This window comes from Alligator mississippiensis, chromosome 16 (genome assembly GCF_030867095.1).
Source record: "Alligator mississippiensis isolate rAllMis1 chromosome 16, rAllMis1, whole genome shotgun sequence".
NCBI classification, from domain to species: domain Eukaryota; kingdom Metazoa; phylum Chordata; order Crocodylia; family Alligatoridae; genus Alligator; species Alligator mississippiensis.
This window is the reverse complement of record NC_081839.1, coordinates 17,030,272-17,052,235: the sequence shown is the minus strand read 5'-3', so window position 1 is coordinate 17,052,235 and position 21,964 is coordinate 17,030,272. Positions and strand designations below refer to the sequence as shown.

General features: G+C 51.9%; 1 long non-coding RNA gene across 10 annotated transcripts; it reads right to left on the bottom strand.

Moving 5' to 3' along the window:
• Positions 1 to 3,708: 3,708 nt before the first annotated feature.
• LOC132246419 (uncharacterized) lies at positions 3,709 to 20,429 on the bottom strand. 10 transcript variants are annotated; one of them, XR_009457666.1, is made up of 6 exons: positions 20,338 to 20,429; positions 18,097 to 18,263; positions 13,844 to 13,925; positions 11,627 to 11,943; positions 9,393 to 9,487; positions 4,152 to 5,807 (listed from the first exon to the last, which is right to left on the bottom strand). It is a non-coding gene; the product is annotated as an uncharacterized LOC132246419 (long non-coding RNA). The 10 variants fall into 10 exon arrangements; XR_009457668.1 differs by having other exon boundaries at positions 11,819 to 11,943; positions 20,338 to 20,428; XR_009457667.1 differs by lacking the exons at positions 4,152 to 5,807; positions 9,393 to 9,487 and adding an exon at positions 3,709 to 3,975.
• Between the last annotated feature and the right edge of the window lie 1,535 nt (positions 20,430 to 21,964).

Below are 21,964 nucleotides of genomic sequence, written 5' to 3'. Positions count from 1 at the left end.
AGCACCAGACATCGCACCTGAACCTGCCAGAGCAAGCAGGGGAACCGCAGCAGCCGACATCCTGCTGCTGCAAAGGTTGTTAATATACACTGGAGAGATGCCAGGCAGAGGCCGTGCCCCTGCTACAGAGGAAGGCAAGAACCCCGCCAGTCCAAACCAGACTGACCGGGGAATTCCTTCTTGCCCCCAATGCGGCAGAACATTCCTGCCCCAAAACTTCTTGCTCCCTAGCTAGAGGGTCTTGCTCCTCCTGAGCAGAAGGGCAAGACCCTCTCGCCAGGAACCTCGGCATTTGAGCCCCAGCAGGAGCACTGGCCCAGCCAGGCACAAGTCCAGCCCTTGGCTGCAGCCAACAACCAGTCTCTCTGAGGGAAACCCCTGTAGCAGAAAGTGGGGCCAGGGGCCACCAGCAAGGCCCAGAAACCTGGGAAATCCTCATAAGATAACACAGGCGTCGCTACACCTAGATCATCCCTGACCAGTGGCTGTCCAGCCTCTCCTTGAACCCTTCCCATGATGGAGAGTCCACCCTTCCCTAAGTGCCTATTTCACTGCCTCCCTGCTCTAACGGTGAAGAAGTTTTTCCTAAGATCCAAACTAAACCTGCTTTCCTGCAACTGCAAGCCATTGGTTCCACATCCACTTTGCAGCAAAAGAGAAAAGGTGATTTCTCTCTTCTTCATGGCAGCCCTTCAAGTATTTGAAGAGTGCTTCTCGGGCTTCTGGCTCAGATCAAGTGTCTTGGGCTCTTGTGGGATAAGATCAAGTGGGGGCATCCAAATCCCAAGACCTCTGGGCTTGGGCCTACATGTAACATGCCTGCCAATGGATTTGGGAGTATCTGAAGTCCCAGGGTGAGAGCCTGGGACGGAGGATGCCTGCCAGTTGTAGCGCCCTTCTGCCTGCTCAGTCGATATGCTTTGGAACTGATTTGGCTGGTTTGACCTGGAACATGAAATATATTAAAAAAATTGAAGACTGATGTCATGTCCCCACTTAAGTGCTTTTTCTACAAACTGAATAGGCCCTTCACTTAGAGCATGTTAACTCTCCTTGTATGTCTTGCTTTCTGATCCCTTTATCATCCTTGTTGCCCACCTCTGGACCTTGTCTGACTTCTCCATGTCCTTTTCAAAGCGTGGAGCCCAGAACTGCACGCAGTACTCGAGATGCAGCCTGACCGGTGCTGAGTAGAGAGGCACTATGTTGCTGCTTGCACACTCGGTGGCCTCTAGGCTTCACCTGGGTGTTGGAGACACCATGGGGGGAGGATGGATGCCCATCCTCACACCATGGTTTAGCGAGAAGGGTGTTGAGCAGGCCCCTATGCTGTATTGCCAGAATGGGATCACTTCAATAAATACAGCAGAGCTGGGCGGAGCTCTGTGTTGTCCTGAGCTGGGGCTCCTCACCCCTCAGGTTTGAGCTTGGGAGCACGGAGCAGGAGTCTTGTGAGGAGCAAGGAGGTGCCAAGGCTATGGCTACAGGGACAGCTGCCCCAGGTCCGCAGCCTGGGGGAGCTCTCCTGCCTGGCCTGCCCCTGGGTCAGGGCTCCAGGAAGCATGGAGTGGGAGCAGAGGGCCAGGGCGTGCTTCCTAGCAGCCTCTAGAGCAGCATGGAGCTGGCGTAGATGGACGGGCTGCTGTATCCCTGGCAGGTCAGGCTCTCCCCCCCCATGCCAGCCACCAGGTCACAGTGCTTGAATGTCTGCAAGGGTGAAGGCCAGCAGCTGAGAGGCGAGATGGGACCATACTGAGGATCCCTGGGGCCTCCCAAGACAGGGGAGAGCTTTTGGAGACAGCAGCCTGGGAAGGGGAGGAAGGAGTTGTGTCTTTGGTACCACAGGAGCCAAACAATAAATGCTCATCGCTTTTCCTGCCCTCTAAGGTTGGTGCCTGCAGCTGCCAGTCCCTCCAGCAGGCTGGTCCTGGCAAGGGCCCAGCACCCCCCAAACTTGGGGACCCAGGGGAAGCAGGGGGACTGGGTGGAGGCCTTAAGGAGATGTGGCTACATGAATATGAGCAGGAGGTGTGCAGCAGAAGAAGTGCTGGCTGCAGGAGTTGGAGATCAGGGTTTCAAGCAGAGCAAGGAGCTGGCAGAGAAGAGCTTGGCTGTGAATGGGGAAGGGGTTTCCACAGCCAAGGAAAGCCTCGGGCTGCCTGGGGACAATATCCATCTGGAAACTCAGGCAGTCTTTCATGGTGGAAACACTAACCCCAGCCAGTGAGCTGAGGTGCCCAGGATAGGTTCAGCCACGGTGCCCAGCTGGCAGCCTTCAAGCCGCCTCCCCCTGCAGTCTGCATAGCTGATCATGTTTCCCCCCTTAGCTGTGTAAGTGTCTTGGTATACGTTACACTTAGAGCATGTTAACTGCACATACAAGGCAAGCTTCCAAGTATTCAAGCAGTAAAATGTGCTATGGACTTTTCCGGCAAGGGGTGTCAGCGGATGGTATTACCTAACGCATGTTGAACAGACGTCTGACAGCTCCACAGAGGTAATAGAGTCACAGAATCATAGAAAACGAGGGTTGGATGGGACCTCGGGATTACATCTAGTCCAACCCCCTGTTCAAAGCAGGACCAGCCCCAACTACATCATCCCACCCAGGGCTTTGTCTAGTCAGGTCTTCAAAACCTCCAAGGATGGAGACTCCACCACCTCTCTGGGTAACTCGTTCCAGTGCTTCACCACCCGCCTCGTGAGAAAGTTTTTCCTAATACCCAACCTCAACTTCCCTTGCTGCAGGTTGAGCCCAATGCTCCCTGTCCTGTCACCTTTCCCCACTGAGAACAGTGCAGCTCCATCCTCTTTGCAACCCCACTGCAGGGACTCGAAGGCTGCTATTAAATCCCCTCAGTCTTCTCTTAGGCAGACTCAGTCAGCCCATTTCCCTCAACCTCTCCTCACCAGTCATGTCCCCACAACCATTTTCATTGTCCTCTGCTGGACTCTCTCCAAATTGTCCACATCCTTTCTGTAGTTACTGTGCAGTTAGTTTTACTTCATTGAACACATACTGAAGTAAATGCACAGTAATTAGGGCACATAAATGCACAAGGTGACACACCCTGCATCATTAAACTATGGAAACGGTGTACGAGATACAGCTATTCAGAATATCACAAGTACCAATAGAAAGGGGTGCCGGAGTAGGTTGGATCCAGTGTGGAGACACATTATCTGCCCTGTGGGGCTGCTCACAGGGCCAGAAGTGTGGTGGTGGGTCAAGCAGCATTAATTGCTGTGGTTCCTGGAGCCACGTTGGCCGCTGCTTGTCCTGAAGTCACATTGTTGGCCCACAAGCAGCCCTGCAGCCCAGACGACACAGTGCTGTGCTCTGGATCCAGCCCATGAGGCTGGAAATCTGGCAGTGGGACAAGTGGCAGCAGCGTGAATTGTCACAATTCCCAAAGCTGTGGATATTAATGCTGTCACTGCTCACCCCACCACCCAGGACCTAGACCCACAGGCCAGATGACATGGCTCCGCAGGCTGGACCCATGCTGCTGTATTTTTGACATGCTGGATTAGAGAGACTACTTGTATAGTGTGGTGGGGCAGTTCTTATATTCCTTCAAAGAAACAAAGCCAGCTCTGCAGGCACAGACAGTCTGAACTCTCCTCGTTTCAGATGCAAAAACCCCACAACATCCCAATATTGGAAATAGCAAGTTTGGTTACATAAATGAAAATGAGTGCTAAAACTTTCATAAAAGCTGAGGAATGTGCATTTAATACTGATGCTAATACACATCAGAAACACTATCTACATAGTCTTACAAAAATGAAAGACTATCTTACAGGAGTAATTGTGCACGGTCAAAGTGTACGTGGGATTTAAGGAACCGTCTAGCCCATGGAGTAAAAACAGTGAAAAACATGGTCCAGTCAATGAGTAACTGTTATGTGGTCCACTTCTGTCCATGTCTCAGTTCCAGTCAGAGCAATATGAAGATTCAGTGTCTTGTACGTCTGCAAATAGAACAAACATTAAAAACAAGGTGCCATCTACTTGTGGGGTTTTATAGTAAATGATTGCCATATACTCGTGTTGATGATGTTTCAGAGGCCTTCTGCTTGACCCAAGATCTTTCTGCAGTTTGTTCATGTATATTATTAGTTAGAAGAACAATATGGACTACAGAATATGTATTTTCATTTGTTCACTTTATTTGTTATACCATTTCTCTTCACATAAGATCTTCCTCTGCCCTGGTAGTTCATGATTACATTCCCTCATGCATTAACACATTGACATCACATGCATGCAGTACTCGGGAGGGGAGGAAGTTTGGGGGGCAAGAGTAGGGAGCTGAGGTGTGCATACAAAATGGGGAAGGGGCTTGCCATTAGCAACCAAAAAATAAACATACTGGAAGTAATTAAGTAGCTCCCAAATCAGGCACTTGAAAGGGGCATAAGAACAAAAAATGTGCCGTACTGGGTCAGACCAATGGTCCATCTAGCCCAGACCCTGCTCCAGCAGTGGTAGAAATGTTCACTATAGAGGTAACTAATTGAACTGGATATAGCTAGTGCAGTGGTTCTCAACCTGGATCGATTGGAGGAACCCCTAAGAAAACATCAGCTCTTCATTTTTACTCTTTTTTAACTACTGAAAAACAACACAGCAGTTTTCTGTTGCAAAGAACTCAAAAAGACCACAACTCTGGATTTCTGTTGGAAATCTCTGGGTGCATCTTGCGAATCAGATTTGCCCACCTAACGGTGCTGATAGGTGTGGTACCCCCGGCTCCCTCAAAAGGATCTAGCATCCTGGTGGGGGAGATTTTGAGGGGCTCAATGTGAGTACCCTTTGCTATAGATAGGTTCATAAGTGGGATACCTAGGAGAGCAGGGTGAGTTGATATTACAGTCTTTTAACAGTTTTGTTGCCGATGTGGCACACTGCACCTGAAGGTCACTGAAGAGGCATGGAGGGAGCAGGAGGAGGAAAGCAAGAGTCCCAGGGAGAACAAGGGAATGGCAACGGCACAAGAAAAACTGAAGGGAAGCAGTCTGCTGTGCTGGCTGGGACATGGCACTCCTCCCTCTCCCCTGTTGGCTTAGAAAATGGCATTTAAAGGTTTGCTTTTTGGGAATTGGCTCATAGGTATCTGTGTATGCATGAAAACGGTTCAGAAAGGGCAGCAGGGGTTACCTGGTCTCTAGGAGTGTGGGTCACACAGTCACAGCTGTGGGAGCAGACAGGCTGTCTAACGCACAAAGGCCAACAAGGAGGCAGGGTCTCAACACCGCTTGGAAACCCATGCCAGGGTTGGCTGTAGGGGTCCATCAGGTTAGAGACCAAACAAAACTTTCTGGGGAGTGCCAAGGAAGAGCTTTCCTTGGAAGAGGCTGATTCCTTACATAAGCTCATAAGTAGTAACTTCAAGTCGGGATGGGATCCTGAAGTTTGCTTGCAGGTCTCAAGTAATGAGACAATGGAGTCAGACAACCATCTGCCCCAACCTACTGTAGCAGTTGAAATTCAAGCCGTTGGGAAAAGGTTAAACAACTGAGAGTGGTTAGGCTGTAGAAAAGGAGATGCAGGGGAGGTATTATTGAAATTTATGGGACGAGTCATTGGACTAAACTTTTAAAATGACCAGTTGGTTGAAGCACAAAGTGGGTACCAGAGCAGAAGGGAGGCACTGAGAGCAGTGCCTCGGTTTACAAGAAGTGGTGGCTCCCAACAGCAGGACCTTGAATGTGTGTCACACAGGACGGGACACTGGCAGGAACCTGTTACGATCCCCCAGATCAAAGGAGAGAACAGAACGAGTTGTTCCTGAAGTGCCGATCTGCAAAGTGAAGAAAGGGAATAAATATGCATTACCCACAGGATATACAGAGACAAGTAGGAAAACTAGTTCTGAAAATTTGAGATCATTTTCTAAAACAAAAGATATCTCATCCATTACAGAGTAACATGGTTTTAGACCACATTGTGATGATGGCTGGAAAGAGGTTGTTGGAAACATGCTGGCTACACACCATGACCTCACTACCATGATTTTGGAAGAATGGAAAACGTGTCCAAACAACTCCCAATGCTAAAAAAAGGAAATTTATGTTTGGAAAATGTGGGAAAATGTTGGGAGTTTTTCAAAAAGGGTTACTATAAAGTCTTGAAATCTCATTTCCTCATTACTTTCCTTAGAAGTCCAGCTTGGTTAAGAGGAGAAATGGATAATACCAGTGGCAGGGCAAAGGAACAATAAGATTTTAATGCTCAAAGGAAAAGGAAAGAGAGGAATGATGACGTCCCATTATATGACTGTTAACAATCATGCAGGGAGCCGGAGGCAGAGGAAGCCCTTGGGCTTTAAAAATGTATTGACTTGCCCCAGCTCCTGTCCATGCTGACAGAAGTCAGGGGCAGTAGGACCAGGAGGAGCCTCAGCTGGACTAAGTAGCGCAGCCCGTCCCACCCCCAGCAATTGCACTCCTTGCCTGCAGCCCACCCCCACCCCCGCTAGGGGGTGTGTTTGTCTGGTGTGGGTGTGTCATGGGGGTGTGTGTGGGGTGTGTAGCCAGGGGCAGAATGGGTGGATGGGTGTGGCTGTGGAGCCAGGAGCACAGTGTGTGGGTGGGTGGGGGTGTGCAGCCCAGGGCACAGTGGGTGGGCGTGCGTGTGTGTGTGTGTGTGTGTGTGCGTGTGCAGCCAGGAGCAGAGTGGGAGGGTGGGTGTGCAGCTAGGGACATAGTGGGTAAATGGGTGTGGGTTTGCAACCAAAGGAAGGGTGGGTGGGTGTGGTTGTGGAGCCATGGGCAGAGTGGGTAGGTATCATAGTATCATAGTAGCTAGGGTCAGGAGGGACCTGAACAGATCATCTCGCCTGACCCCCTGCCACAGGCAGGAATGAATGCTGGGTTCACAAGGCCCCAGACAGGTGATCGTCCAACCTCCTCTTGAATTTGCCCAAGGTAGGGGCGAGGACCACTTTCCTGGGAAGCTGGTTCCAGATTTTGGCCACCCTAACTGTTAAATATTGCCTTCTGATCTCCAACCTAAACCTATTCTCCATCAGCTTCTTATCATTGTTCCTCGTCACCCCAGGTGGTGCTGGGGAGAAAAGGGCTCTACCTGTTTGCTGTTGATTCCCCTTGATGAGCTTGTAGGCAGTCACCAGGTCCCCCCTCAGCCTCCTCTTGCTGAGGCTGAACAGGTTCAGGTCCCTCAATCTCCTCGTAGGGCCTGCCCTGCTGCCCTCTCACCAAGCGGGTGGCCTCCTCTGAACCCTCTCCAGGCTGGCCACATCCCTTTTGAAGTGCGGTGCCCAGTACTGGATGCAGTACTCCAACTGCGGCCTGACCACAGTCACATAGAGGGGGAGGATCACCTCTCCGGACCAGCTTGAGATGCACCTTTGGATGCATGACAAGGTCTGGCTGGCCTTGCTGGCTGCGGTCTGGCATTGGCAGCTCATGTTCATCTTGGAGTCAATAATGACTCCAAGATCCCTTTCCACCTCTGTGCTTTCAAGAGGGGAACTCCCCGGCCTGTATGTGTGCTGTGGATGCCTTCTCCCAAGGTGCAGCACCCTGCATTTGTCTACATTGAACCCCATCCTATTCTCATCTGCCCACTTTTGTAGCCTGTCTAAATCTAGTTGCAGCCTCTCTCTCCCTTCAAGTGTGTCCACCTCGCCCCACATCTTAGTGTTATCAGGTACGTATGGATGTGCAGCCAGGGGCAGCATGCATGGGTGTGGGTGTGCAGGCAGGGGAAGAGTTGGTGAGTGGGTTTGGTAGTGGACCCAGGGGTAGAGTGCGTGGTTGGGTGTGCATGTGCACCCAGGGGCTGAGTGGGTGGGTGTGGGTATGCAGCCGGGGGCTGTGGGCGTGCAGCCAGGGGCAGAGTGGGTGGGTGGGTGGGTGTGTGTGCGTGCATCCAGGGGCAGAGTGTGTGTGTGTGTGTGTGTGCGTGCGTAGCCGGGGCAGAGTGGGTGGGTGTGGGTGTGAGTGTGCATCCAGGGGCAGACTGGGTGGGTGGGTGTGGGTGTGCAGCTGGGGGCAGAGTGGGTGGGTGTGGGAGTGCAGAGAGGGGAAGAGTGGGTGGGTGAGTGTGTGTGCTCATTGGAGGAGTCCCACACACACTCCCCACCATACACAAGCACCCACACTCCCCTCATACTGCCACACATGCTGATCCCCACATCCACACCCCCTCACACAGCCCCCCACAGACCACATACCCACCCACACTCCACATATCCACACACATACACCCACGTGCTCCCTCACCCCACGTGCCCACACACCCACAGCCCCCCACAAACCTATACGCACCCCCCAATATACAAAACTAAAACTGCATTTCAAGCCATTGTGCAATCCCCTCTGTGTGCACGACACAAACACGTGTAAACCAGGACAAAAACAGTTGGAAATCGAATTCACGAATGCTGTAGAGGTTTCCTTTTTCGAATGGAATTTGGTATTTTGCTGGCTCCAAGACGGCACAACCCCTTGCTGGAAGGGTACTTCCGGGGGCAAGGGGACTGACATCTGGTAACGAAGGTCAGGGGTTCGGGGGCGGGACTTCCGGTCACAAGACAGTGACCAGGGGGTGGGGCACCTGCCAGGGGGTGGAGCTACCCATGCAGCTTTCAACAGCTTGCCAAAACTTGATAAGTCATCCTCCACCCAAAATAATTACCCCTGGTTTACATGACCGGCCCCAAAGAGTGTGGGCTGGGGGCATGTCAGCTCCCCCTGAAATGCTCTATCATTCACGACGGGAGATTGGCTAGTAAAGCATAAAACAGCTCTTACTGGAGAAAACCCTTTTGAAATGAGTAGGGCTGGATACCCTGAACCCTGTGGTATTAGAGCTGACTACAAAGATCTGCATCCTGTTGCTGCTGTTAATGGGGAATATTTTAAATGCGACTAAAATAAGATGGAAAGAAAGCTTGTATTAGTCCATTTTTTAAGAAGGGCAATCAGAACAAGGAGGAAAATTATAGGTCATTTAATATACCAGCAATCTCAGCCAAAATAATGGAAAAAGGGGACTAAAGGATTTTTAGTTTTTGCTTGGTTTTTGTTTTTTAATTATAGGGGAGACTGGTAAAACAAGAATTAAGGTTTTGCAGGTTAAAACTGGGCTTTAAAACAACCCCCAAAACCAAGGTGGATTAACCAGTAAACCAAAGAGAAGTGGTAGGGTCTCTATCCCTTTCTCTTTTCATATCTAGACTGGATGCCCGTCTCAACGTTACCCTTCAGTCAATTATTCCCCAATAATTGTGACCAGTCGTAGACAGCATACCAGATTAGACAGACCACTGGATTAGCACAGAACGGCAAGTCTTCTGGTGTTAATATTTCTCAAACTAGTAGTTCAGTTGAAAAGAACAGAAGAACGGTTTTTCACTTACAACATATATTTAGGAATTAACTTAGTGTTCAGTATGCTGGTCAAAAGGAGCACTGAGTTTGGCACCTTGGTTTCATTTTCCTCAAGCCTTTTGTACTGCAAGAAGGAGAAGAAACCCACAAAACACCTCTGGAAACACAGCACTGACCAAAGATCCAATTTTCTTCTTAGTACTTCTTCGTGTAATAGTGTGATTATGCATCTATTCTGTATCTCTATGATGCAGGAAAACTCTTCAGAACCTGCCTCTGTGGTTTCCCACTCAAAATCCAGTTTTTCATATCACAAAACATGTGCAGAGCCCAGGCTGATGCTGGGCCTTATCACACATGGGTCACAGCCACATAGGGAAGGAGGACTTGTGTCTATGTAATGGCTCCTAGGGGACACCACGCCTGTCCAGGGAGAGAAAACATACACTACACTTCCAGAAATACTGAAAAAAGATGTGCTTAAAAGGAGACGGCAATTACTTTTCTTCCAAAGATATCACCTGCCTTCCCCTGCCTGCTACTCAAAAAGCCTAATGCCCGCAACTCTCCCTGGTTGATCTGGGCACGCAGAGACTATGCTGACCGATTGAGTGCCCCTGCCTTCATGCTCTCATAGGCTGTCTGCATTTGGAGGTGACGTCTGCACAGTTATGCTGAGAAATGGCAGAAGGGGGAGCGTCATCTGCTACTTCCTCCTCTAACACACCTCTTTTCAGGGGCCATTAGTCACCCCCACGTGGCGCCTTATGGTTGGTGAGGGGCGCCTTATGGGTTGGTGTGGCTTCCTTGCTCCTGCCTTGGCCAATGCGAGCAGTGTCTAGTTGTGGACAATTCATTGCAGTCTCAGTCACAAGCTCAAACGTGTCTGTGCTCAGAGGGCAATCCCAGCATGTCTCAGCCCTGGAGCTCAGGGGACAGGACTCCTTAGGGCTGGGAACAGCAGAGGGTGTGTGACCACTGAGCCGCCCTGCCCGAGACTTCAGATTGCTTATGGGCAGGAAATGCCAATGCCCCGTATCCAGCGTGCAGCATTTTGCAAATGCCTTTTACGTTTGCAACTTTCCTCTAAATATCTTCTGATTGAAATGTGAAAAGGGAAAACTCCTGGTAGTAAAAATGATTTCAAATAAAAAAACCCTAAAACAAATGAGTTTTTGTTTTAAAACCAAAGATTCCAACGTGAGCAACACACAATTTTTCAGTGAAGAGTTAAACTTCAAAAAACATACCGCCCAAGTGAATATACTAGACTAGATCTTTTACTTTGGTTCAAAGTGAAAATATTTACTTGGAAATATCACAGCTTTAGTATTTAAACACAAAGCACTTTTTTTTTTTTTTAAATGACACCGCCTTTCCCAGGACAGAAGGGGCAGCTAAGAGCTATAAATATTAAGTGTTTAGGGACGCTTGTACATGTGACACAGTTTAATCCTCATGAAATTAGACCGGTTTATTAAATTTAAAATGACTTGTTTTAAATCAATTCATCAGTGTTTACAGGTGATAGCCTTTCAATTGAACTAAGCTCAGTGTACTATTCACATTAAATTACAGCAGAGGGAAGCACATAACTATGCACCCTGCTGATGTTTTTGGTACTCGATTAGAGCCGGGGGCACCGTCGAACCAGCAATCTCTGAGCCAGCGGGGGCAAGCACTGTCCGCCTGCTGCAAGGGACCCTCCAGCCATGCTCTACGCCCACCCATGCCGGCAGCCCTTGCCCCAGCTCTAGCCCCAGTTTCTCCTCACACCCCTACTGCACCCTCAGCCCATGCAGCCCCCCTCCATCCCACCACGTGCCTTGCCCTGTGCCTGCACCGCACAGCTTCCCCCACCTGCCTGTATAGGTGCCCTGCACCTTGCAACCCCCCAGCCCCACCCAGCCTGTCTGCATGTGTGCATGCATGTGCCTGTGTGCATGCGTGTCTGTTCATGAAGGGAGGGAGAGTGTGTTTGTGTCCATGTGCATGTGTGTGTCTGTGTTTATGGCAGGTGGGAGAGTGTGTTTGTGTCTGTGACCATGTGCAGAGTGACACAGACCCACACACACAGACCCAGACCCACACAGCCAGACCCACACACGCACAGACACACACTTGCCCCTCACAGGACCTTCCCCCTCCCCCACTCTTGATCACACGGAGGCAGCCCCCCGCCCTCCCTCCCCCTGCGCCCCCATCCCTTGCCACGAGCTGCCCGAAGCTCAGTCTCGCTCCCCGCCTGGCCCGTTACACTGACCTGCAGGGAGCTGCAGCCCGGCTGTCCCGTGCAGCCAGGCAGATGTGCCGTGTCTCTGCGGGCGGGCGGCAGCACCGGGACGGGGGGCTAGGATGAACTTTTTAGGGCTACAGCTCTCAAGGCCCTCCTAGTACCACTGCCCACAAAGGTGGGGGTACAGGTGTCCATACAGGCGAACAAAGATTGACTCACGTTGGGCTGGGTGGACCGCATCATCTGGTGTGCAACGCAACGCATCCGCAGAAACACATTACACCCAGTTACTGAAAAAGTGCAGGTATCCTCTTCCCCATCAACCTCCAATTTTGGAGAGACATCTGGGGGACAAAGGGGTGAATGACACAAAAGTTGCAACACTGTCTGGGGGACAAAGGGGCTCATTACAAGTCTTTGAGTGCATTTCTGTTTTCATGTGATGAATCCATGGACGCATCGGTTTAATTCCTGGAGATCCAAACTAAAATACATCGGAATGCGTTTTGCTTTAAATCGCCAAAAAGACTTTTAAATCGCCAGAAAAATCCACATGTGCAAACTGTAATGCCATTAAATTGGCAAAAAAAAGGCAAATTTCATCATGGGAATGAGCATCCTAGGAAAGAGAGCTAGGCTGGGGCGTTCTTCAAGGAGGAGGGTCTGTTTTTATGCTGGTTCTCAACTTCCTTTTTGACCTTGTTTTGCTCTCCTGGTCTCTTTTCTACATTATTTTATTACCTGATGATTAGCTGCTCTAAGCCTTTGTAGGAAAAGTGGCCTCGTTAATGCCAAGTGGCCGGGGCGCCCTACTGTGTAGAGCCCAGTGCCAGAATGGCGCGGGTACAAGGGCCGAAGGGCCCAGTGCCAGAGGGGCACAACAGAGAGGGACGTGAAAGGGACCCAGCTTCAGGCTTGGAAAGGGCTCAGTGAGTCAACTGTTCGTATTATATCTGCGAAGCATGGGGCATGGTAAAGGGGAGGATTTGGAGCCACGCAATTATCCCATAAGGCTTGAGGAACCGTCTGGGAGCGGGGCCCAGTGAGCCAGTATGGTCTAGCAGGGTTTAGTGGGACGGGGAACTGTGCAAAGTCTTGTGGGCATCCTCCCTATTTATCACTTTACCAACAAGGCGTGGCGGGAAAAATAAGGCACCCTTGGGTTGGAGCTGGCCCTGTCATGGGAATGTCATGGCCAACCCTAGGACACTCACTTGCCAAACTGGTCTGAAATTTTCCTTCTAAAACTTCTTTAATCCCAGCTGCTTCTGTGCTGTGGCCCTCACGGGCTTGGGGCTTGCATGTGGGATGCCTGCCATGGATCTGGGAGTATCTGAGGCCCCAGGCTGAAGAGTCTGGGAGGGAGGAGACTTGGCAGGGCGGGGGTAGCAGCTCGCACACTTGAATGACTGAGCCGTGCTCTGCTGATAGAATTTGGAAATGGTTTGGCTGATTTGGCCTGAGACAAGAACGTTTAAAAAATAAATTAATAATAATAAAAATGCCCCCACCTCAGCTAAGCTTTGGGTCAGGATCAGTGTTGCTGAGTTTTTTCCCCCCTGCCCAAGGGGAGCCTTTCCCTCCCCCATAAGCATGCAGAGCTGCTGGTGAGATCAGCTAACATCAGTGTGGGTGTGTCTACATGTGCAATTAATGTGCACAAAAAAATCCAGGGCTTATTGATCCAGCGTGTTTTTGCTCCTGGCCATGCTGTGTAAAATGTGCACCCTGGAGCAATAAACTCCAGGGGATGTTGTCCCAGGGCTTATTCCTGCACAGCACATTGAGCCTGGTCACAACAGCCCTGGCTGGCAGCAGCCCATGGCTGCTCCCACCCTGTTGCAACGCGCTGCAGAAGGGCTGGGCCGGGCATGAGCGTGCTTCGTTGCAGGGCTGGACTGGACTGGACTGGACCAACTGCTCTCTCTCTTTGTATTAAAAATGAAATGATTATACTGCACAACACCTAACCCACTTAACCAGAAAGCATCCTTGCCATTTTCCTTCCTTTCCTCCTACAGTTTGTCACAGTGGATTAAATAAAAAGTTGAAGAACCAAAACTGTAAGTTCCCAAGAACAGGAATAATGTGAAAGCATCTCAACTGGCCATCCATTTGATACAACTCAAAAATCAGGAAAACCCAAGTGCCACACCACACGGAAATGCCAGTTCAGCCTGACTGCAGAAAAGATTTGAAACAATCTGGTATCACACGACATGTTGCAAGATACTCTTTACTTACCCTAATAATACATGGTGAGGCGTCTGTGTTGCATACAGTTCCTTGTGTCACCAGTCCTAGTATGCCTCGATAGTGTCTGCCTCTGTCGAGAAAATGCATTACAATATATTGAATGCTACTACAATCTGCAGTTGGCATAGATTTCACAGCATCAATCAGTAAAGAACAATACTTGTTTTACCTACAGAAAGAACTTTTTCTTGTTCTTCTTCCCTGAAAATTTGTCCTCTTATACCCAAGGTCTTCAAACCTAGAGTCACTATTGATTACAATTCCCCCCTCAGGAGCAATTATACTTTTTCAGGGGTGCAGTAACAGTATTGAAAGGTGAAAGGCTGCAGGAGTCAACAAAGGACGTTTTAAATGGTACAAATGAGGTTCAGTCAGAAAGTACTGCTTCCTAATTTTTCCCTTCAAAGCAAACCAGTAGCAGCCAGTGCGAAAAAATTCTGTCCAAGAACAGGAGCCTGCACTTCAAGCTGAAAACTGCATGCGAGCCCGTTTTAATGTGTCCCAAGGGAGACATGCCCGAGACACTGCTTCTGCGTGGCAGTGCTCACCCACACAGCAGTTTGCGCACCTCAGAGACAACGGCATCATTTGAATGGACTGCGCTGCCCCGTCCTCAGTCCAGCCCAGACTTGGTACCCTTGATTGCCATCTTTTTATTGCCTTGAAGAACGAATTATGAGGGGGACACTTTCGGGGTGATGGCAAAATGATGGAAGCTGTGCAAACAGCGACTGTACAACAAGGACAAGGACTTTTGCAAGGTCAGGATACAAAGCCACCGATGGAGAAGGAGAGACTATGTTGGAAAACGACTGCATGTTTAGCAGTACCATGCAAGTTTATATTTCAAAAATATTTGCTGAAAAAGAAAAATAGGAGACATTACTTTCTGACTGGTCATCATATTTTAAAATGACTTGAAACCATTTTAAAAATGAGGAGTTCTTCAGATTAGGCATTTACAATATGTAAAGGTAAGCTGTGCAGGCCAGAGTGAAACTGTTCCATTTTCTCATGCAAGCTGCCCACTATTAAGGAGAACTGGCTTGTAGCTGTACAAATAATGGAGGAAGCCATATTAATTAAAAATGATAGCGTAGAAAAATTTATGAGTCTATGTATCAAGATGCAACATTGACATTCACTGGGATGAAATTCAGCCTGATGAACACAGGCAATGAGAGTCCATGCACAAGCAAGGCAATGCCTTTTAATGCTTGCTACACGAGTGGCTCAAGTCACAAAATACAGATTCATAGGTAAAAAAAAGTGTGTCAATGTTCAAGAAATGTATTCAAATCTCTAGGTTTTATCTAGTAATCAGTTATAACTACAAGGGAAGACCTAAGAAAATCTGAAATGTTTAGTGACATATCTGAAATGTTTTACCTCCCAGAGCTTGCACAGAGTTGAGGCCTTCCCCAGGCTCTGAGCACTGGGGATATGGCTTGCTCATGAAACACGTGCAGAGTCCTTGGTATGGGAGACTGCAGTTGGTTTTAGGAAACTGAGAGGAAGTCTCAGCGGACATCGTGACCGATGGCACGGAAGAAGTCATAAAGGGCAAATAGGAGGACTGAGAGTTTGAGGTAGCCTGTGGCATACTTAGAAGGGCTGAAACTTTAAGGTATGATAATTGCACACTGGCGAGACTGAGACCGAGATCCCCAAGTGTTAACCTGCAAAGCTTTCTGTGGCTGTAAGGACCGCCAGGAAGCCTCTTCTCACAATCTGGGATAAGCAGTATCTATATAATTTAGTGTCCTCTATCTGCACTCCCAGAGGAAGCAGAATGTGTGCAGTCAGGAGCAGAGCTGGGGGAGTCGCTGGGTCTTGCAGCCAACTTCTACAACACTTGCCTTCCTCCTTGCCTACACTGGAAGTGTGGGGGAAGGAAAGGAAAAACCACATGCAAACTGGATGTGATGGGGGAACTGCATGCTACCCAAAGAGAGGCTCTATATTCCAACGCCCGTGAAACAAGGACGTTAAGCAGGAGACATTTTGTCTCAGAAATTTCTTGGCCTGGCACTAGCCCTGAGCCTGCATGGGATGCAAAGCCAAAGGACAGTCTCATTTCAAAGCTCAACACAGCCCTAGGATATGGTAGGGGCTCCAACTTCCAAAATGTTATTCTAAATTTCTTATTTGAAAAAAAGTGGCTTGGCAATGTCCTCAAGCAAAGCTCTTCAGCAGAGAAGGCGATGCAGCCTGCCTTTCCTTTTCATAAGCCATATCCCTTCTGCCATTTAACTGCAGGTCTAGTTCAGGCTGCAGCTGCAAGCAGGTTCAAGTAGCCATTGAAATGAATCTGTAAATACAGCGCACAAGGCTACCAAATCACGTTTGCAGCCGCATTGGTAATTCTTCCGTTTCTGAATTGCTTTAACATTTATCTCCTGAACACGAATGTGCTTTTAACAGTGTGTGGACAGAAAGAATAAGAGGATACTCAGAATGGAAAGACAATATATGTTCTGGTATCAATTGTAAGTACTACTTTAGCACAATGCAGGCATGTCTACGTAAGTTGCTTACTGCGCATTAGCCTAAAAACACTGTGCAGTAGCACAGCTGTTCAAAACCATGCTATCAGCCTGCTTTGCGGTGTTATTAGGCTAATGTGCAGTAAGTATTGCAAAATAACCGTGTGCCAGCACTACTGCACAGTAACTGTAGTGACTGCACAGTTAGTTAGTACTTCATTGAACACAGGCTGAAATGCGCAGTAATTAGGGCGCATTAATGAACATGGAGACACACCCTGCATCATTAAACTATGGGAATTGTGTACAAGATACAGCTATTCAGAATATCCCGGGTGCCAACAAAAACATTAAAAAAAACCTGGAAAGTCTCTTAAACCATCAAACTTTAGGGCAGGGGTGTCCAACCTTTTTGAATGTGGGGCCGGATCACAAACGTTTTATCACCCAGGGGGCCGGCGAGCCGTATTCAAAGACGTCACAGGAAGTGGTATCATATCAGGAAGTGATGTCACCTGGCCTTTGACACCAACGAAGTTGCAGGGGGTGACATGGTGCTGGTTGACAGGCATGCATGCCTGGGTTGACACGGTGCTGCAGGACCCGCCTGGGCAGAACCGGGTTGGCACCGGCCAGGAAAAGCAGCATGCAGCTGAAGCCGGCGTCCCATGTGCTGCCGGGGACAGGAGGAGGCCGGCCAGGTCTGCGCCAGCCAGCAGAAGCAACGGCAGAGCCGCGTGCCGCTCGGGACTGACCGGTGCAGGCTCGTCCCGTCCCGAGCAGCACATGGCTCCGCTGCCGCTTCTGCTGGCCGGTGCAGACCCGGCCGGGCTCCTCCTCTCGTCCCCAGCAGCAAATGGGAAGCGGCCCCCTTCGGGCCGTATGTTGTACAAGCCTGCTTTAGGGTATAACCCAAGGTTATCTAAGGGGATTAAAAAGTAACCATTTCCTTAGGAAGAAGCCACTCATAACTGCACAGGTCCTGCCCTTTCCCCTGAAACGTCCAGTGATCTTCAGTGTTGGATTAAAGCAGGGGTATCGCATTCACCTTGCCCCAGGGGTGCCGGAGTAGGTTGGATCCAGTGTGGAGACGCGTCATCTGGCCTGTAGGGCTGCTCGCAGGGCAGAAGTGTGGTGGTGGATCAAGCAGCACTAATTGCTGTGGGTCCTAGAGCCACGTTGGCCACTGCTTGTCCTGAAGTCACGTTTGGTCGACAAGCAGCCCTGCAGGCCAGGCGACACAGCGCTGCGCTCTGGATCCAGCCCACGAGGCTGGGAATCTGGCAGTGGGACGAGCGGCAGCAGTGTGAATGGCCACAACTCCTGAAGCTGTGGATATTAATGCTGCCACTGCTCACCCCAGGACCCAGACCCACAGGCCAGACGACATGGCCCCAAAGGCTGGACCCATGCTGCTGTATTTTTGACACCCCTGGATTAGAGAGACGACTTGTATAGTGTGCTGGGGCACTTCTTATATTCCTTCAAAGGGACAAAGCCAGCTCTGCAGGCACAGAAAGTCTGAACTCTCCTCGTTTCAGATGCAAAACCATAACATCCCAATATTGGAAATAGCAAATTTGGTTACATAAATGAAAATGCCTTTTAAAGCTTTCATAAAAGTGGAGGAATGTGCGCTGCCACTGCGGCTGTGCTCTGCGGCAGCAGTGCTGCCGCCACGGGCCAGATAAAATGGCTTGGCAGGCCGCATGTTGGACAAGCCTGATCTACAGTCATATGAAAATGAAAGAGTACCTTACAGGAGTAATTGTGCACGGTCAAAGTGTATGCAGGGTTTAAGGAACTATCTAGTCCATGGAGTAAAAAAGTGAAAAGCATGGTCCAGCCAATGAGTAAATGTCCATTTCTGTCCACGTCTCAGTTCCAAGCAGAACAATACGAAGATTAAGTGTCTTGTACATCTGCAAATAGAACAAGCATTAAAAACAAGGTGCCATCTACTTGTGGGGTTTTACAGTAAATGATTGCCATATACTCATGTTGATGATGTTTCAGAGACCACCTGCTTAGCCCAAGATCTTTCTGCAGTTTGTTCATGTATATTATTAGTTAGAAGAACAATATGGACTGCAGAGTATGTATTTTCATTCGTTCACTTTATTTGTTATACCATTTCTGTTCACCTAAGATCTTCCTCTGCCCTGGTAGTTCATGATTACATTCCCTCATGCATTAACACATTGACATCACATGCATGCAGTACTTGGGAGGGGAGGAAGTTTGCAGGGCAAGAGTAGGGAGCTGAGGTGTGCATACAAAATGGGGAAGGGGCTTGCCATCAGCAACCAAAAAATAAACATGATGGAAGCAATTAAGAAGCTCCAAAATCAGGGATCTGAAAGGGGCATAAGAAGAAAAGACCCACGGTCCATCTAGCCCAGACCCTGCTCCAGCACTGGCAGAAATGGTCACTACAGAGGTAGCGAATGCAGTGGTTGTCAACCTGGATCAATCAGAGGAACCCCTCAGAAAACATCAGCTCTTCATTTTCACTCTTTTTTAACTACTGAAAAAAAAACCCAGCAGTTTTCTGTTGCAAAGAACTCAAAGACCACAACTCTGGATTTCTGTTTGAAATCTCTGGGTGCATCTTGTGAATCAGATTTGCCCACCTAACGGTGCTGATAGGTGTGGTACCCCTGGCTCCCTCGAAAGGATCTAGCGTCCTGAGGGAGAGATTTTGAGGGGCGGGCTCAGTGTGAGCACCCTTTGCTACAGAGAGGCTCAGAAGTGGGAAACCTATGTGACCTTTTCACTTAGGAGAGCAGGGCGAGTCCCCAGGGTTGATATTACAGGCTTTTCAGTTTTGTGGCCGATGTGGCACACTGCACCTGAAGGTCACTGAAGACGCAAGGAGGGAGCTGGAGGAGGAAAGCAAGAGTCCCAGGGAGAACAAGGGAATGGCAACGGCACAAGAAAAACTGAAGGGAAGCAGTCTGCTGTGCTGGCTGGGACATGGCACTCCTCCCCTCCCAAGTGTCCCCACACACAGCAGCCTCGGGGTTGTCCTCACTCCCCTCCTGCCCCGCACAGGCTGCACAGGCCAGAAACACCCAACCACAGCCCCCCTCCTCACTCCTGCCTGGCCTCTGCCAGGCCCTGCAGCCCCCGCCTGCACCCAGCGCAGCCCAGGGCCCTGCCCTTAGGTGCCTCCACTGCCCCCACTCCCCTCCCCCACGGCACCCACAGGGGACAGCCCCCCCACCGCCCCCCAGAGTGCCCTGCTCTGGGCCCCGCGCCCCACAGCCCCCACCCACGGCCAGGCAGGGCTGGCCTGTGCAGCCTGGCCCAACAGCCCCAGACACCAGTGGGGCCTCCCGCCCGGCACCTCTCCACTCCCGCCCGCAGCCCCTGCCCCACCAGACCTTGCCACTGCCCCTCACCCTCAACCCCTGCTCCCCCAGCTGTGCCCCTGCCCGTCTCCATCAGGAGCCCCTGCTCCCCCCTGCCCTGCCAGAGCCCCCCCACCCCGAGCGCCTCACTCCCCACCCGCAGTCCATGTCCCGCCAGGCCACCTGCTGCCCCGCATGCCACACCCGCAGCCCCTGCCCCCCAGCCCTACTGGTGCCCCGCACTGCCCACCCGCAGCTGCCCTGGCTCCTTTCACCAGGTGACATCAGAGACCCTCAGGTGGGAGTCACTCCTGCTGCCGCCCCGCCCCGCCCCGCGTTAACCCTTTGGTGGCAGTAAGCACTGCAGGACCCGCAGAGGGGGCGGGGCTGCTCCAAGGCCAGGAGACACCCCTCCAGTCCCTGCCTCAGTTTCCCCTGAACCCCTCAGCCCTGCACCCGCTCCCGGGGAGACCCCCCACAGCTCCCAGCAGTGCTCCCGCCCCAGCTCCAGCCTCAGTCTCCCCAACCAACCCCGGGCCTGCAGGCCCCGTCCCGCACAGCCCCGCGGTGCCCCGCGCTCCCGAGTCACAGCTCTCCCACCCCAACTCGCAGCCCCGCCCATGCCGGAGCCCCGCCCCTTCACCGGAGCCCCTGCCCGCCCAGGCAGGCCGATGCGCCTCACTCTTGCCCCGCAGCCCCTGATCCGCGCACTGCCCCGCCACACCCGGAGCCCCGCCTCCGCCCATGGCGTCACACACGTGATGTCATTGGACGGCACTCATCGTCACTCCTGCTGCCGCCCCGCCCCCGCGTTAACCCTTTGGTGGCAGCAGCTGCCGCAGGACCCGGGGGGCGGGGCTGTTCCGCGGGGAAACTGAGGCAGGGCCCCGGCTGCCCCGGACCCTGCAGCGTCCTGCTCGGCCTCCCCTGCCTCCGTTTACTCCGCCCCCGCCCCACACACGGCTCCCGTCCTGCCGGACCCTGCCTCAGTTTCCCCCCGGCCACCCCCGCCCGGCCTCGCTCCTCGGGGCTCCAGGAGGAGGGGCAGGGCGTGCGGGGCCAGGGGCAAAAGCTGCTTTGATCCACAGCAGTGCCGACACCGCGCCCCGCCCGCCCGCCCGGCACTGCCGCAGGGAGCGCTGGCCCCACCGGCTCCCCTCCCCTCCCCTCCCCTCCCCCCCTGGCCACAGCCGCCGCCGCCCGCGACCACGAGCACGTCCCCCGGGCCGGCCTGGGAGGTGTCTCGGCCCCAGCAGCACGGCAGCAGGCTTGCCTGCACCCCTGAACGTGGGGCCCATTGCCCTTCCCCACTGGGAAACATGCCCTTCCCACAGCCAGCACCGGCCCCGGGGACCCTGCAGCCATGTGGGCGCTTTGCACAGGCAAAGGGGAGGGGTGCCAGGGGAAAAGGGTGCTCAGGACACCAGGGACCTGTGGCGCGTGCAGCACGGGGGATCCGCGCGGCAGCACAGCAAGCAAGGGTCCCAGCTGTGCTCACGCGTCCTGACCCCTCAGTGCCCGTCTCCCTGCAATACACCCCTGGCCACAAACCTCCCCCAGGTCCCTCCTGCCCTGCCAAGAGCTCTCTTCCCCTGACCTGCTTTCCTGCCCCTCCATCTCCTGCCCCTGATGCCCTTCCACAGGGGTGGGGCACTTCACACCCCGAGCTGCACCAGAGCTGCGCACCCTCCTCCTGGCTCGACCTCTGGGCAGGACACCACAGGGCACTGCCACCTCCTAGCGTCATCGGTTGTCAGGGGCTGGAAGGGACCTGGCAAGGTCTTCGGGTCCAGCCCCTGCACTGGGCTCAGGGGGGCCCGGCCAGGTGACCGCCCAGTCTCCGATTGAGATTCCCAGGGGAGGCGACTGCGCCAGCTCTGCAGGGAGTTTGTCAGTTGTTGCCTCTCAGGATCAGGCTGGAGAGACTGGAGACAGAGGGTTTGTGAGGCACGTGCCCCACAGGTGCTTGGGCACGCTCGTCTGCTAGACCCGGGTGAGCAGGGTGGGGGCACTGGCCAGTGGTGGCAGGTTTTGTGTTTGGAGCTGTAGGAAGTCGGCTTCAGTTGTGGTGAGGAGACTCGTGCACTCATCGTGGACAGTGCAACTGTGACACGCCACAACCTGCCAACGTCCGACCCCCCGGGGACCTCTGCACGTTTACCTGCGCTGCTACATCCCCCTTCCCCGCCTCGAGACGGCGTCTAGCGCGGACCATGGGCCTGCGAAGCAGCAAGTGGGCGAGCCAGAAAAGTCCTCGCATTGGGGGGTGT